Below are 15,483 nucleotides of genomic sequence, written 5' to 3'. Positions count from 1 at the left end.
AAAAAATTTGGGTAGTATAAACCACAAAGCAAGTGAAATTATTGTACATAGATCCATAAATGCTTTACATATACATGTAGTCTATAGATCTCTTAGATGATATTAATTATAAATTATAATGATGTAGTGCGTAGATTGGTGTCGGTTAAAAAATAGATATATTTTTTAAATTGACGTAGTATATTTGAAAAGAAGATAGATATACATGTATATAAAAACATAATTTTATCGTCTTCCTTAATTTATTTTTTCTTCTATAGATCTGCATGTACAGTCTATTTTTAAATGGAATCCTTAAGCAAACAAGGGAGATTGAATATTAATTGAAAATCTCCTTCTAGAGACATGAGAAATGCGGTGATATGCGACTTGGTTAATGGCGGTGCTTCAGTGGGGGATCTCAAATTTCCTCGTGGTTTAGGCGCAAATTTGGCAAAAAAGTATAAAATTTTAAAATCGACTGTTTCAAATCTCTGGGCTAAATATAATGAAAACTTTTCCATTTCTCCCCGTAAACCAATGAACACAAGAGATCGGAAAATTGGAAATGAAGATCGTGAATTTATCAACGCATTAAAAAACGAAAGACCTTCTATTCAGCTTCAAACAATTCGAGATGAATTGCTCAAACATTCCAACACAATTACAAGCGTCAGTATTTCAACAATTAGCCGTACCATTCGAAAAGATCTGTCAATGACATACAAAAAAATTGTATCTACAACAAAAACAGATTTACTTTACAAAATCTTCAGTATACCCAACAATTTTTGAATTATGTTTTTAACAAAGATCCCTTCAGGCTGAAGTTCATGGACGAAATGGGAATAAGACTTGCGGACGGGCAACCAACTTATGGTCACTCTGTAAGGGGTTCAAAGTGCGTAGAAATGACCCGATACAGCAGAACTTCTAATTATACAGTTAACTTATTAGTAGGCATTACGGGTGTTAAATATGTTAATATTCTTGATGGGCCATCAGACACCACCAAATACGTTGATTTTGTGGGTGAAGCGGCAAATAGCTTCACAGACGATGGGGAGAGGGCTATCCAGGGGGGTGACGTGCTAGTGGTAGATAATGCCCCTATACACCACCATGCCGCTGAGAGGATTTTAAGGAACTGGCTTCCCACAATTGGAGCAGAATACTTGTTCCTACTAACTTATTCCCCGGATCTAAACCCAGCAGAACAATGTTTTCGAAAAGTGAAAACTTTGCTTAAAAATGACCAGTACAGAGTAAGACTTAACGACAACTTTAAAATGGCTGTACTCGAAGCATTTGGGGAAATCACTATTTCTGACACACTGTCATTTTTTCACGCAACTGGGTGTGTACATACTGGATAAAATCCGATGTCAATAAATATTCATGTGTTTGTCTTCTGTTTTTGTTTTGTTGTTGATTTTTTTAACACAAGAGGCATTCTGAATGTGATTGTAGTAAAACGAAGTGAAATTTACCGTGTGAAACATCTCATCGTGAATGAAAAGTCTGACCCAATTTTGTGACGCTGTTTCAAATGAAATATACAGCAATAGCATGAAGTCGGGTAAGTGTCGTTGCGTTCAATGTATTCATATCTATTAGCCAATGACTGAACAGTTAACCACGAGTTAGCCCCGCCTCGATCAAATCGGAGTTTGTCACGTAATGACGAAAGTCCAAGCTCGTGTAATAATGGTTCTATCTGTCGACACCACCCAGTTTTTTTTTTTGTTCCACATCTGTAGCATTTTCTTAAATATTTTGTTGAGAAAAGAGATTAAAAGTTTGCCCGAGTGTTATTATAGATTCAAAATGTAAACAAAACACTGTGTACGTCTGAGGAATGTGGAACTTTATTTGAGTCGCTGAAATTGTTCTTGCTGACTCAGTTTAATTGCTTCATGAAAACGTTTGCTTCTTATCAAGGATTTCTCCGCTATGTGTACTTTTTGGCGAACTTCATGTGACTGTAAAATTATCTGCCATATCCTTCATATTTTGATTATGTAAAAGAGATAATATATAAACCCTGAATTTAGCATGCCAGGTATGCATTGGTGCATCGCCCCTAAAAATTCATCAAAAAGGAACTGAAGATATATCAAAGAAATGAATGGTAAATGAAGTCAATGAAAAACATATGATGCAAAAAAAATTAATAGGAATGAAATGAATGGAAGCCAGTATTATTTGAGTGCTTTGCAGATTTTTCTCGGTAGCCTAGAGAATGGTGTCGGCCAAACCATACAAAGGTCAGAAATACCAAAAGATAAAGAAGGAATGTATCAGGAAGAAGACATGGTTTAGGGACAGCGAGTTCCCTCCCGAGGGCCCCTCCCTGTTCTACAGCAAGGCGGCTCCTGCGGACATAGTCTGGAATAGACCCGGGGTAGGTATACTTTTATAGTATTTTGGGGTTATGACCTCATGGACTTATAAATCACTGCTGTAAAAAGGCGTTTTGTCTTCTACAATGTACTAGCTTATCGTTAGAGGAAAATTTTACAACCAATAGATCGACGGAGATTGAAATCTACTTATCAGGGCGTTATAAACAAATTCACATTTTTTACACGAAGTATGTTAAAATGTACATGGAATATCATGCACACATGTACAGTATACATGTAACTCCTTGTACCATCAAATTTTATATAAAGTATATTTATTTTTAAACAATATTTTATCAATAGAATATATTGATTTGGATTAGGCAGCAGGCAAAACCTATTTCAGCCCTCCCACTAATATAAAGTATATATTAATTGAAGAAAAATCAGAACTACATATAAATACATTTAATCGTCATATATGTATAATTTACGTGCAAATATTAGTTCTTGTATGCAGAATACAAGAATTCGAAATAAATTATAATTTGCGTTTTATTTGTTTCCAGGATATTGTTTCCAATCCGCGCTTTTTCACTGAAGGTCGTGGAGCAGACGATTTCTCGCAAGGCTCCTTGGGAAATTGTTGGTTCGTCGCGGCGTGTGCCTGTATTGCAGAAAGGAAAAACCTTTTGCGAAAAGTATGAATTTTTAATGAGTTGAATTCAAAATCATTTTTAAGTCTGGACATCTAAAAAATTAGAAATTCATGTACTTAACTCGAAAACAATTTATTTTAACACTGAAACAATTCTGGCACATTTTAAGCGCCAACTTCCTATTCGCAGATTGTACCGGATATTGAGAAACAAGACTGGGCAAAGGGCCGGAAGTACGCCGGAATATTCCATTTCAAGTTCTGGCAGTGCGGAGAATGGGTCGATGTCGTCATAGACGACTTTCTTCCCACCGACAAGGGAGATTAATCTTCATGCACTCCAAATCAAGAAACGAATTCTGGTCAGCTCTCTTGGAGAAAGCGTATGCAAAGTCAGTTCCTCGAGTTTTATATTTCAGTTTGCGGTTCATTTTTTCCCCCAAAAATCCAAATTTTGTTATAGTATCAAATCTTTATTAGAAAACTTGAAGCTTTATATACAGTAACAAATCTTTATATTGCAAATCAAAGAACAAAACAGTTTTCTTAGTATACTCATCCCATTTTACATTGAGTTTACTCAGCAAATATCTTCAGTTACTTATCTAGTTTTTATCTAATTTTTCAAACTGTTTGGGGTTTACAAAAAACCAATGACTGTTCATTTTATTTTTACAGAAGTTCGTTTGGTTTTGTAAGAGTATCACTTCTTTATTTTAAATATTATGAGCTATATATATATTAATATACAATTAAAGAATCTCAATTTAAAATTTATTTTAAAAACTTTATTTCCTTAGTGGCACGCATTCATCTCATACCACATCGTGCTTTTATTAAGATTCAGTCATTTTTTGTTATCTCGTGAAAAAAAAATCGTTAAAAATCTTTTTAGATTATTTGGGGGTTACGAAGCGCTGGTGGCCGGAAAAGCCAAGGACGCCATGGTCGACATGACAGGGGGCGTGGCAGAAGGGATAGAAATCAAGGACTACAAAAACGAGGAGGAGAAAAAGAAATTGTTCAAGATTCTACGTAAATCAAAGGAAAACATGTCGTTAATAAGTACATCTATTGCAGTAAGTAATCAATTGTTCGGTGCTATTAATTAGTGCACATCCGTGCAGATGGTGAAAGCGAATTTGCAAAGCGGCAACTGCAGTATCATGCGATTCCGTGATTCAAAGTTCTTAATATAAATGTTTTGTAAATCTTGTAGGATATAATCATAATGATTTCTTAATCTTCATGTAATAAGAATTTAAAAGATCTTGCGATTATATATGATACAGGCAATATGAAACATCTAATAGACAGGATGCATTCACACTTACTCATTAAGTTGATATTTTTTTTAGAATTAAAATTTTATTTTCTGAATTTTAAGGCAGTAGGAAAAGAGATGGAGGAGAAGCTATCATGTGGTCTGGTGAAGGGCCACGCCTACAGCGTGACGAACGTCCGGAAACTGAAGCTTGGGACGGGCCTCAAGTCCATATTCAGCCGAGAGAAAATCCACATGATCCGGTGTCGTAATCCATGGGGAGGATCCGATTGGAAAGGAGCGTGGAGTAACGGGTTTGTATCTATATGAACCAAAAATGAAAAAGAGTAATAAGACTAAGTGTCCCTTGTAAACTGTAAATACAAACTGGCCCTGTCGTCTTCAAGATTTATAAGTTACTTTTATAAAACTCAGCTTCCAACTCATACCCTAGAAAATCACAAGTCTATGAATATGAGGTGAAAGGACTATGTGCGGTATGGTCTAATATCTGCCCCCAATTTTAACCAATTTTTAAATAGTGTCGTATAAAAATAAAATCTTCATAAATCATTGTTTAGTGGACGCCTATCACTTTAATCTTGATTTTAACCACCATTCCTCATTGGCTATTTATCTATGACGTCAACTTTATGACCTTATTCCCGCAAAGCAAACGGATGAAAATATTCTCATTTTTGCTTTAAATTTTGCATTTGGAAGTATAGAGCGCAGGTCTGCTCAAGTAAGATTTTAACATATGTTTTTCTCCAGATATTTATACACATTATACTAAAAAGTGGCACTTGAGCAAGCCTGCGCTCAATGTTTCCCAGTCGAAAAACCATCGGAAAACACCCATATTTTGCTTCAAAACATCAATTTATCAAAATTAGGCAATATTCATGACGTCATTTCTACCAGTGGCGTAGCTAGACCAGAAAAGAAGTGCATGCTTAAAATGGCAGGGGGTGTGGGGTCGCCATGAGCCCCCCCCCCCCCCCCCCCACCGGCGTGGGTCTAGGGCGAAGCCTGGTGGGGGCCCAGGGGCGAAGGCCCCGGAAGCTCATGGATTCTGACGATTTTTAAAACTAACCACTCAAAGCTTTTATTTTACCTAGTTTATGGTAATGAAGCTATGGAAGTGAAGCAATAAAGCTGTGATATTCTATGGGGGGAATTTAAAATGATGTGTAAAACTAAGTTCAAATGCAAAATAAATCTTTGCTTTATTAGGTAAATGCATTGTGTACTGTTTCTTTAATATGGTACTGTAAGACCACATTGCGTGTTTATATTTGGTATTTAAGACGTCTTTGTTTAGCATTGATAAATTTGTCAATGACCGCTGGGATATCGATACAAAGATTCCGAATAAAGCAGGACCGGGTCACGTAAACGAGTTGATGGAATAACTAAATATGGACCTTAATACTTGAATTCTTTTAAAAAAAAAATTCATTATTAAGGTCTTCCGTTGGAAACGGAAGACCTTATTGTTTTTGCTTTGTTTCTTTTCCTCTATTATTATTAAGGTCTTCCGTTGGAAACTGAAGACCTTATTGTTTTTGCTTTGTTTCTTTTCCTCTATTATTATTATTATTATTAATTTTTTTTTCTGTCACGTTTTCTCAAAAACGCTTCAGCCGATTTTTGTGAAACTTTCAGATCTTATTCATGACAAAATTTGTAAGAAAATTACACGAGATTTTTTTAGTCGTCACTTCCGGTACCGAGATATTAAAGATTTTATGTTTTTGCTTGTTCACAATTTTTCTCAAAAAGTATTCAAGATAGGACTTTCAAATTTTCAGAGAAGGTAGAGAGTGAACGGCCGCAGTGCTCTTCGCATATCCGAACATCCGCCGTCACTTCCGGTCGTCAGCGGAAGGAAATGAAAAACCTTAATTTTTTAATATTTTGAATTTGATTTTTTTTTAGTTTTTCATTCGATAGAGACGCTCTCAAAACTTCAGAATATGAAATTTGTTTTAAAACCAATCCACGCATTCTCGAGATTTTAGACTCCAAAGTTCTGAAGCGAGGGTCCGCGTAGCTCAGTCGTTAGAGTGGTGGACTTGTGCCCAGGCGACCCGGGTTCAGTCCCTGAGTGCCGAATTTTTTCTCTCTCTAATTTGTGTTTTGATTAATGGGTTTATCTTTAAAATGATGGATTTGAATGTTTTCCGTTTTATTTTTGTCATAAATAAAAAAAGATAGCGGCTTTTTTTAGTACAAATATAGAGCTCTTTTCTGTCAGCAGCTCTCTAAATTACGACGCTCGTCGCATCGCCGACATCAAAGACATGCCGCCGAAGTGCCCCTGCAGTTCGACCGCATTAGAGTTCGCTGGGTCGCTTTGCCGGCATCAAAGAAATGCCGCCATCTCAATGACTGTATGCACACAACATTTAGCAATGCACCCACGTTATTCTACTCGGCTTAAAAAGGAGGACTGCTTAGTATTTAATCCCATATATAGATACACACATGCATGTATACATGCGTTTATTGACATGTTTTAGCATTTGAAAAGAACTAGTACAGGTAACATGGAGTAAAGTGGATAGAAGCTAAATGAACATTGGCGTCCAAAAATTATACATATTTTATATCAAGTTACGGGATAATGATTATGGATTCAAATAATTTTAAATGCATTGTTTAATGATTGTCTTCTTACTGATTGGAAGTCAAAGCTAAAAAGTCATTTTTATTACAGATGGTGTATTTTTTCCTTTTTTTGTGCATGTCTATATACTGATACAAATCTGTTGCCTGTCGGGATTAAGAAAAACCTCCGAAGTTTATACACATAACTATACAAACGAACGGGTGACTGCGACAAGGTTAAAAACTGACCACCCGTTAATGAGTGTTTGAGCCTATGAATAAATAGTTGTAAAAAAAAAAATCAATAGTTACATCTTTCAAACAACGCTTATACATTGTTCTTACATATGTATTTTATTAAGAAGTTGTGTAATATGTGATATTTAGAATTTAATATTCTACGTTTAATATAGAAGTCACCGACCGACCCCCCTCCAAATTCATAAAATCATTTAGTTTTTCTGGCCCGATTTTCCTTGATCTTTGATCTTGGGCCTTTAATTTCAACTAAGTACCATTCTAGATTACTGTACTAATTACCAGACCAATTCGTTCATTATTAACAGAGTTATGAAGTTTTTGGCATTTGAGTTTCAATTGTCGTGATTGACATGTACTGCAAAAAAATCATAACTCCAAAGCCCTTCATTCAATCCTAATGAAAATTCGTGAAAATGAACCTCGGACACCATTCTTATTTTCTGCCAAATATGCAGCGGATTGAACAATCAAGATGAATTTCCTGAGATTAAACGGTGCTTATTGCCTATACTGGGAAATTAAATTTACACAGTACACGCACCGACCCCCCCCCTCCTCCTATTCACAAAATAATTTAGTTTTTCTGGCCTGATTTTACTGGATCTTTCATCTTGAACCTTTATTTTCAACCTAGTTCAATTCTAGATTACTGTACTACATGTAATGACCGAATCCAAGATCCACACCTCAAAATTCCCAAATTCAAAGACAAATTCGGGAATTATTTTGCGTCAGCCATGTTTTGAGACATCTGCAAAGGCTGTGTGTTCTAATCTCGCCGGAGCCAAGATTTGTTCTTTCTCTCTATTTCTGTTTCTCCTTTTTATTTAATTTTCTAACTAAAATATTCAACATAAAAGGGTTGTTGGACTAAATAAAGTTCAAGTTGAAAAACACTCTTCAATTAAGATTTAGACAAAAACAGTCTTTTATAATTAGGATCTTCCGTCTTCAGCGGAAGACCCTTGTATTCTTATTGTTATTAGGGTCTTCCGTTTACAAAGGGAGACCCTCTTTTTTTTCTTCGGTTTCTTTTTATTACAGGTTATTAGACGTATTATTAGGTCAAAAGACCTCTTATTTAAAATGAAATAAAATGGGGCTGGTCCTTTAAATTAGGGATCCAACGGGGTGTATAATTCTTCATCCATCGCTCTTTAATATCACATCTGCATTTCCTGATATGTTTCGTTGATGAAGATAAAAGGAAAGGTCATTTCCTCTTCTAAAAATCAGACGGAAGACTCCTCGTTGCTCGCAACGAGATCGTGTCTAGTTTTTTTACTGAGTTTATTCCTTTTAATGATGTGCATGCTCAGGCATATAAGCATACATGGTAGCTACGCCACTGTCTACATTATGACGTCACTGTGGTGATAACCTTTTGCACCCTTATTTTTATAAAATATGTTTCTAACTATCTTACACTTATTTTTAAAGCGCTTTATAAAACTTTAATTTTGGGGGCAATAAATGCATAAAACCGCACAAAGTCCTTTCAATTTGAGGCGGAATATTTAGAGGAGGAAAGTTGGTGACGGCGGAGCCAGATCTCTTGAATATGCCAGTGTTTATCGGTAGTTCACATTGTAATGAAAGCAATCTTCTATTTGTTTCTCACAACAAGGATGATTTTATTCTGTTAAGATCACCAGAATGGAAGAATGTAAGCGATAGCGAGAAAAAGGAACTTACGTTTGCAGACAATGGAGAATTTTGGTAAGAAGAATTCAAACACTAGAAGTACTAGCAGACTGATGATCTTATCTTTAAAAAAAGAATCTGATTGAAATCAGATCTTCGATGCTCCGGATTAACGATTTCTCGCTCCAAAATGTCACTACAATACTGTATGTCACGATGATATGTCAAAGTAACTACGATTTGTCAATACGATACCGGTATCCTGCGATATTTCGCTATGTATCGTTAATCGGGAGCATCGATATATCGCGATGTGCAAATCGGGGACACAGAAGATCTGATTTTAATCAGATTTTCATAACCTTATGAGAAGATGTTACAATGGTAATGGCTGGTACATAAAAATGTAAGATTTTTCCAAAACAGAACGTGTATTTTTTTTTAAAATAAGAGTTCTACTCTGTCTTGTAGGATGCCGTTTGAGGATTTCTGTCGATTCTTTACCAGCATCGACATCTGTCACATGATTAACACTTCCTTCTTCTCGACGTCCAAGACATGGAAGGAAGATATAGTGGAGGGAGAGTGGAAGAGGAACCAGTGTGGAGGTTGCGCCAACAACAAAACATTTCTGGAAAATCCTCAAGTAATATTAACGTTGTCATTACCTATAGCATAAGTTCCCCGGGAATAGGGTTATGGCTCCGTAGAAGCAGATCAAACGAGAGTGAGGTTTTCCATTTGCCATGTTTAAATGATAATAGCTGTCATTGAAAGCACGAAAATTAAAAACCGGTTAATTCCAAATAGGATTGCATTTAGTTCATAAAAAAGAATTTTGCTCAGACTTGGGCATGTTGCTAAAACGAATTTATCCAATAGACGGACAAACTAAAAACATGAATACTAAAACCAATTTTGAATCGATGGTAATTTTAACTATCAAAACAAGACGTTTAACTTTTTCAGTATATGTTTGAAATAAGCGGTTTTGAAGAAGAAATCCTAGTCTCTTTGGAGCAATTTGACAGACGCACGGAAAAAGTCAAAGGAAAGTCCAACTACACTGTAGGGACCACCATTGTCAAAGTAAGATATATATTTTATATATTAAATAAGAATTAGAAGACTAGTGAAATACTTTAACTTTTGTATGTACACCCTTGCAAGTTCACTTTCTCTACAGGCAGATGTAAACCGGAAGTACAGGATGCATGATAAATTAGAGAGGGTGCATTCTGGGCCGTTTTCTAACGCTAGGAATGTGTTTACCCGTGTGAACGTGCGTCCCGGACGCTACGTCATCATTCCGTCCACGTTTGAACCAGGTTGTCATGGGAAATTCATTCTTCGTACATACAGCAGCAAGGGACTGAACCTTCGGTATGACGAAATGGTTCGAGTATCATTATAACTGAATTGCAAAATTGTGAAATATAAATAAACGTTGACTGACTGACATTTTTTTTGGCTGATAATTATATAAAAAAAACAAATTGAATGTGAACCGTATTTGTACGATATTATATAATTGCAAATTGTAACATTTTTGCATGTAACTTAAACCTTTCCTACAAATAAAATCAATTAATTGCTATAAAAGAAATGATCTATTTTGCAAATAGTGATATTTCATTTCTTACACATAAAATCAATTGCTTCAAAAGAAATTAATATTTCTGTGATATGAAATACATGTTAATATAACACTCACAATTTCATAAAGATGACATTTTTAAAATTTTAATTCAGTCAGAGCCTTTACATAATTATGTACATGGAAACAAAATTACCCACAAATATCTATTTTTAAAAATCGTTGCAATTGAATATTGTAACTGGATATTTCTGCGACCAAAATTTGCTTTAAAATTAATTTTCTCAACCGCAATAAGATACTGTATACAGGGAAATATTCGCCCCCGTTTTATTTTCGCCCCTTTCGCCCTCGTTGTCAAAGGGCGAATTTAAGACTGGGAGAATTCCATGTTGCAAATAATATTTTTGTTAACACAACTGCATCTGGGCGAAATTAAGACGGGGCGAAACAGTTTACAAGTGTGAAGGGGCGAAAATTACAAGGGGCGAAAATAACACTGTATACAGTAAATCAATAAGATAACTTTACATGTTTAATAGTCATTATTTAAAAAATGATTGTAAGTATTTCGAAATCAAAGCGCAAAATTTTCAACCGCAGAAAAAAGCCCAGTTATATGATAACTGAACTTGTAACTGCTTCAGAGAGCTGTTGTTAGATGAACCGGCCCCGCCGACTTTGTGTGGGATTCCCTCTACTCTCAAGAAAAAGAAAACTTGCGCAACGCAGGTCACAATGGTAAGAGGCGAGGAATTTCCAGGGAACGGAAAGAAAGGCGGTAGGTTTGCATATGCGGTCATAGGACTGTTTACCATCGATAATCTTAATTTTGTCATGCAGAATTTATGAAATTTTCGAGAAATTTTCAAAAATCTTCTACTCACGAACCATAAGACCAGGAAAGCTGAAACTTGTATGGAAGCATCCTCAGGTAGTGTAGATTAAAAGTTGTGAAAATCATGACCCCCGGGGGTACAATGGGGGATCAAAGTTTAACAAAGGGATATATAGAGTAAATCTTTAAAAATCTTCTTCTCAGAAACTAATCAGCCAGGAAAGCTGAAACTTGTGTGGAAGCATCCTCAGGTAGTGTAGATTCAAAGTTGTGAAATTCATGACCCCCGGGATAGGGTGGGGCCACAATGGGGGGTCGAAGTTTAACATATGAATATACAGAGTAAATCTTTAAAAATCTTCTTATCAGAAACTAATCAGCCAGGAAAGCTGAAACTTGTATGGAAGCTTCCTCAGGTAGTGTAAATTCAAAGTTGTGAAATCATGACCCCCTGGGGTAGGGTGGGCCACAGTGGGGGGTCGAAGTTTAACATATGAATATATAGAGTAAATCTTTAAAAATTAGAAACTAATCAGCCAGGAAAGCTGAAACTTGTGTGAAAGCATCCTCAGGTAGTGTAAATTCAAAGTTGTGAAAAACATGATCCCCAGGGGTAGGGTGGGCCACAAGGGGGGGGGGGGGGGGGTCAAAGTTTAACAAAGGAATATATAGAATAAATCTTTAAAAATCTTCTTCTCAGAAACTAATCAGCCAGATGATTCTTTATACATGTAATTGTTAAGACTTTGGCCCCAGGACAATTCTTTGGACTCACAAGAAGGATCAGAGTTTGATGTAGGTTTATATCCCATATATAAACTATTGTTAAGGATCTCTTTGAGAATTGCAATACTCAACATGTGATATGACTATAAAATCATCCTGTTAGAAAAGGGACTAATGATTATAAAGATAAGAATATCCAGGGGGAAAATGGATTTTATTTATACAGGATCTACATGTATTATTGTACATTGTCCAGATAGTTTGTATTGTGACTCCATTAAGCTGGTTTATCATACCTATTGTTCCTCAGGTGAGCGATGTGGCCCATGGGCCTCTTGTTATGTTTTTTGTTGTGGCTAATTAATTCATTGGTAAACTGAAATTCTGTTTAAGAAGAAGAATTTCAAATTCATATTACATAAATTCTATTAAGAATTTGATGGTTAGAATTTCTGAACTTTGATAAGAAATGTCCGTTAGCTGTATATTTAACTAATATAATAGCTGATATTTTCACACACCAATGTGCAGGAAATCACGTCGCTACATTATTACAATTTAATATCATGTTACAAAAAATGGACATCTTGCTACATGTAGCATAGTGTAGATAAAACCATTTTAACAAGGCCTTAGACTTTCAGTAGGTCTAAGCTATCTATTTCTTGCGTCAAAACAAGTTAAAAATGACGCGATTTCAAGCAAAATATACACCGATTGCGTAGTCTTAGCTCAAAAACCAGACAAATCTTGTTGATTTCAAAGTGTTCAGCAATGAAATAGGCAGATCTACGTCACAGTGGTGTTTGACACAACTACCCAAAGTCCAAGCGCTTATCAAAATAGTTCTATATGAAATTGATATTTATCACATAGGCAATGAGGTTCAGACAACCTTTAAAAAATTAATTAATTTTGGTTTTTATGTAATATGTATTGAAAACGCTATGTACAAGGATATACATGTAATGTTTATGTTGAATGGGCACGTGGTCTTATATTTGAACTGTTTGAACACAGGGTATCTTTACTGTAAAATAAGATGTGACGGCAGGGTGCTATACACGAGACTATGTAAGGATACACTAAATCCAGAGTGGAACGACCGAACGACATTCTACAGAAAGAGTCCAGAAAAGGACATCATAATTGAGTTGCATTTTCTATTTTGTCGTCTCAAGTAGTAGAAATCAATTTGAATATCGTCTAAAGGTACCTCTCTAGGCGAGTCCATATTTCGGAGTGGGTGATAACTGTAGACATACTTTTTTCCGACTACTTTATTTCGCAATTCAACTATGATAAAGTAGTTCTTATGATGTAAATTAATTAAATACCTTAAATATGAAAGAACTAGTTAGCGGTGAAAAAGAATGGTTTTCTAGTATCTCGCGAAATTTTCTCGTAAGCGAAAAGAAGTTTGATTACAGTGACTCTAATGAATTGATTAATGTTTGTATAAAAAAAATTTAAAACACATTTTTATGAATGCATATGAATATGTTAATAAGATCGCTAATTTAACATGGTACGTCAAACAATTTAATTTCAATGAATTTAATGAAGGTGTGGCACAGGGGTAGAGTGATGGACACTTCTCTGGGTGAGTGCGTGATTCAAATGTCTGAGAGCGCCACCTACCGGGGAGGAAAAGTCAACAGGAGGTTCGGGCTCACCGCCAGGGGGAAGAGGAAAGAGAAAATGGAAGGGTATATTTGGCTCAAAGTTCTACATACGAATGATTTAAACAGGGTTTGATTATGGTCAAACGTTATTGAAACAATTTAATGTATAACGAACTATGCACCTATATACATGTATACTAGACACCTTACTTTTTTTAATGTCCATATACCTATTGTTGTGAAATATTTCTTCAGTCATCATTTTTGGGGGTTACATTTTCATTCTGTTTTCATAGTGTTTTTCAACTTTGCAACGGACCCATGGATTGTCATTCTTATAATAAACCAAGAGGTTTTCCTTTAAAGAGGGCTGAATAGTCAACAAATATTTTTAAAGTTTGGTTTTTTTTGCATTTTTAATCGGGTGTTCATTCATGGAATGATATGTATTTGGCATTATATTACCAGAAAGAACGTTGACCGATTGTTTTTCTGATTAATTCAGAACCAAATATACATGTACTCCTCTGTTTTCTGTTGTCAAGATAGCTGTTATAATAGTACTTAGTAATTTAAGAGCGCCTTGACGATTAGATTGTTTTTGTCTAAAGCCTTTACATACAATTATGTAATAATATTATTTTGTTATTTAGCTGTCATTTTGTAAATTTTGAATTTACTGCCACCCGGTAAATTCAAAATTTACAACAAAACATAGCTTTTACAAGTCATAGCCCGTTTCTTGGTTTTATTTGTTGGATTTTTGTTGAATTTTATTTGTTGGATTTTTAAGGTTTTTTTTCGGGTTGTGGTACACTGTAAGTTTTTTTTTTGTTATAAGTGCGGTGTTCATCCATGAATGATAATTATATGTATCACTGTTTCATGTCACTTGACTCAATCTGTTTTTAAATAATGTACATGTTCTGAATATGTTTGTTTATTTATACGGATAATTATTTTATATACATGTACATATGTGTTGTGTTCCCAATGCATTTGAGGATGTGTGAACAAGAAAAAGAAGAAATACGTTTCTATTAAAAATATCAAAATTTATTTAAAATGTTTTGTCTCCTTCACCCATCATTGACCAACAGGTAATTTCAGAAATGATTTAATTTTTTATTGTTTCCTTGATGAATAAAGCAATATGAACCGTGTACATGATGAAATTAAACATTTAATTAAGATACTCCGAAAAAGATTTGATCAACCCATTTATTGTATGCTAGACATGCATGTACATTTAGAACCATTTTAACAAGACCTTGGACTTTCAGTAGGACGTAGCTATCTATTTCTTGCGTCAAAACAAGTTACAAATGACGCGGTTTCAAGCGAAATATGCACCGATTGCGTAGTTTTAGCTCAAAAGCCAGGCGAATCTTGTTGATTTCAGAGAGCCATGGCTATGTGGTTGACAATAAAATAGACAGGGCCACGTCACATTGCTGTTTGTCACAACTACCTAAAGTCCAAGCTCTTGTTAAAATGGTTCTATATCTAGTGACATGTATAAATAAACGAACAAGTCAACGGACTTGTATATGCAGTATTTTACTCGTTATTACATGTATTTATGGATACATACGGTGAATTAAGGTGAGCGATCATCCATGCATTAATTTCATCCATATAACGATTAAAGCGGTCGATGCAGTACACAGCATTACATATGTAGGCCGTCCAAACTTGATTCTATTTTTATTGTAACTTCAAACCAACGAGGGAGGGCAACAAAATTAAAACAAACAACATTTTCAAACAAATGGTTTTTAAAACTAATTCTACCAGAATGAGTATTCAAGCCACATGTAGGTTACCTGTATAATAATGATCTTTCCTGACAATCCCATTGAGTGTCTGATATACCGCGGTATATAGTCCAAAATTTGCTCTGAACATTTCGAATTTATACAAGTTCACCGGG

General features: G+C 35.2%; 1 protein-coding gene and 1 pseudogene across 15 annotated transcripts in view; one reads left to right on the top strand and one right to left on the bottom strand.

The window, feature by feature from the left end:
- Positions 1-15,483, bottom strand: part of LOC128179822 (uncharacterized) — a 223,312-nt gene that overhangs the window by 146,336 nt on the left and 61,493 nt on the right. The gene's annotated exons all lie outside the window — the stretch shown is intronic.
- LOC128179835 (calpain-5-like) lies at positions 2,157-14,731 on the top strand (annotated as a pseudogene).

This window comes from Crassostrea angulata, chromosome 4, assembly GCF_025612915.1.
Source record: "Crassostrea angulata isolate pt1a10 chromosome 4, ASM2561291v2, whole genome shotgun sequence".
NCBI classification, from domain to species: Eukaryota; Metazoa; Mollusca; class Bivalvia; order Ostreida; family Ostreidae; genus Magallana; species Magallana angulata.
Note: the sequence above shows the minus strand (reverse complement) of the source record. Positions and strands in the feature narration are given on the sequence as shown.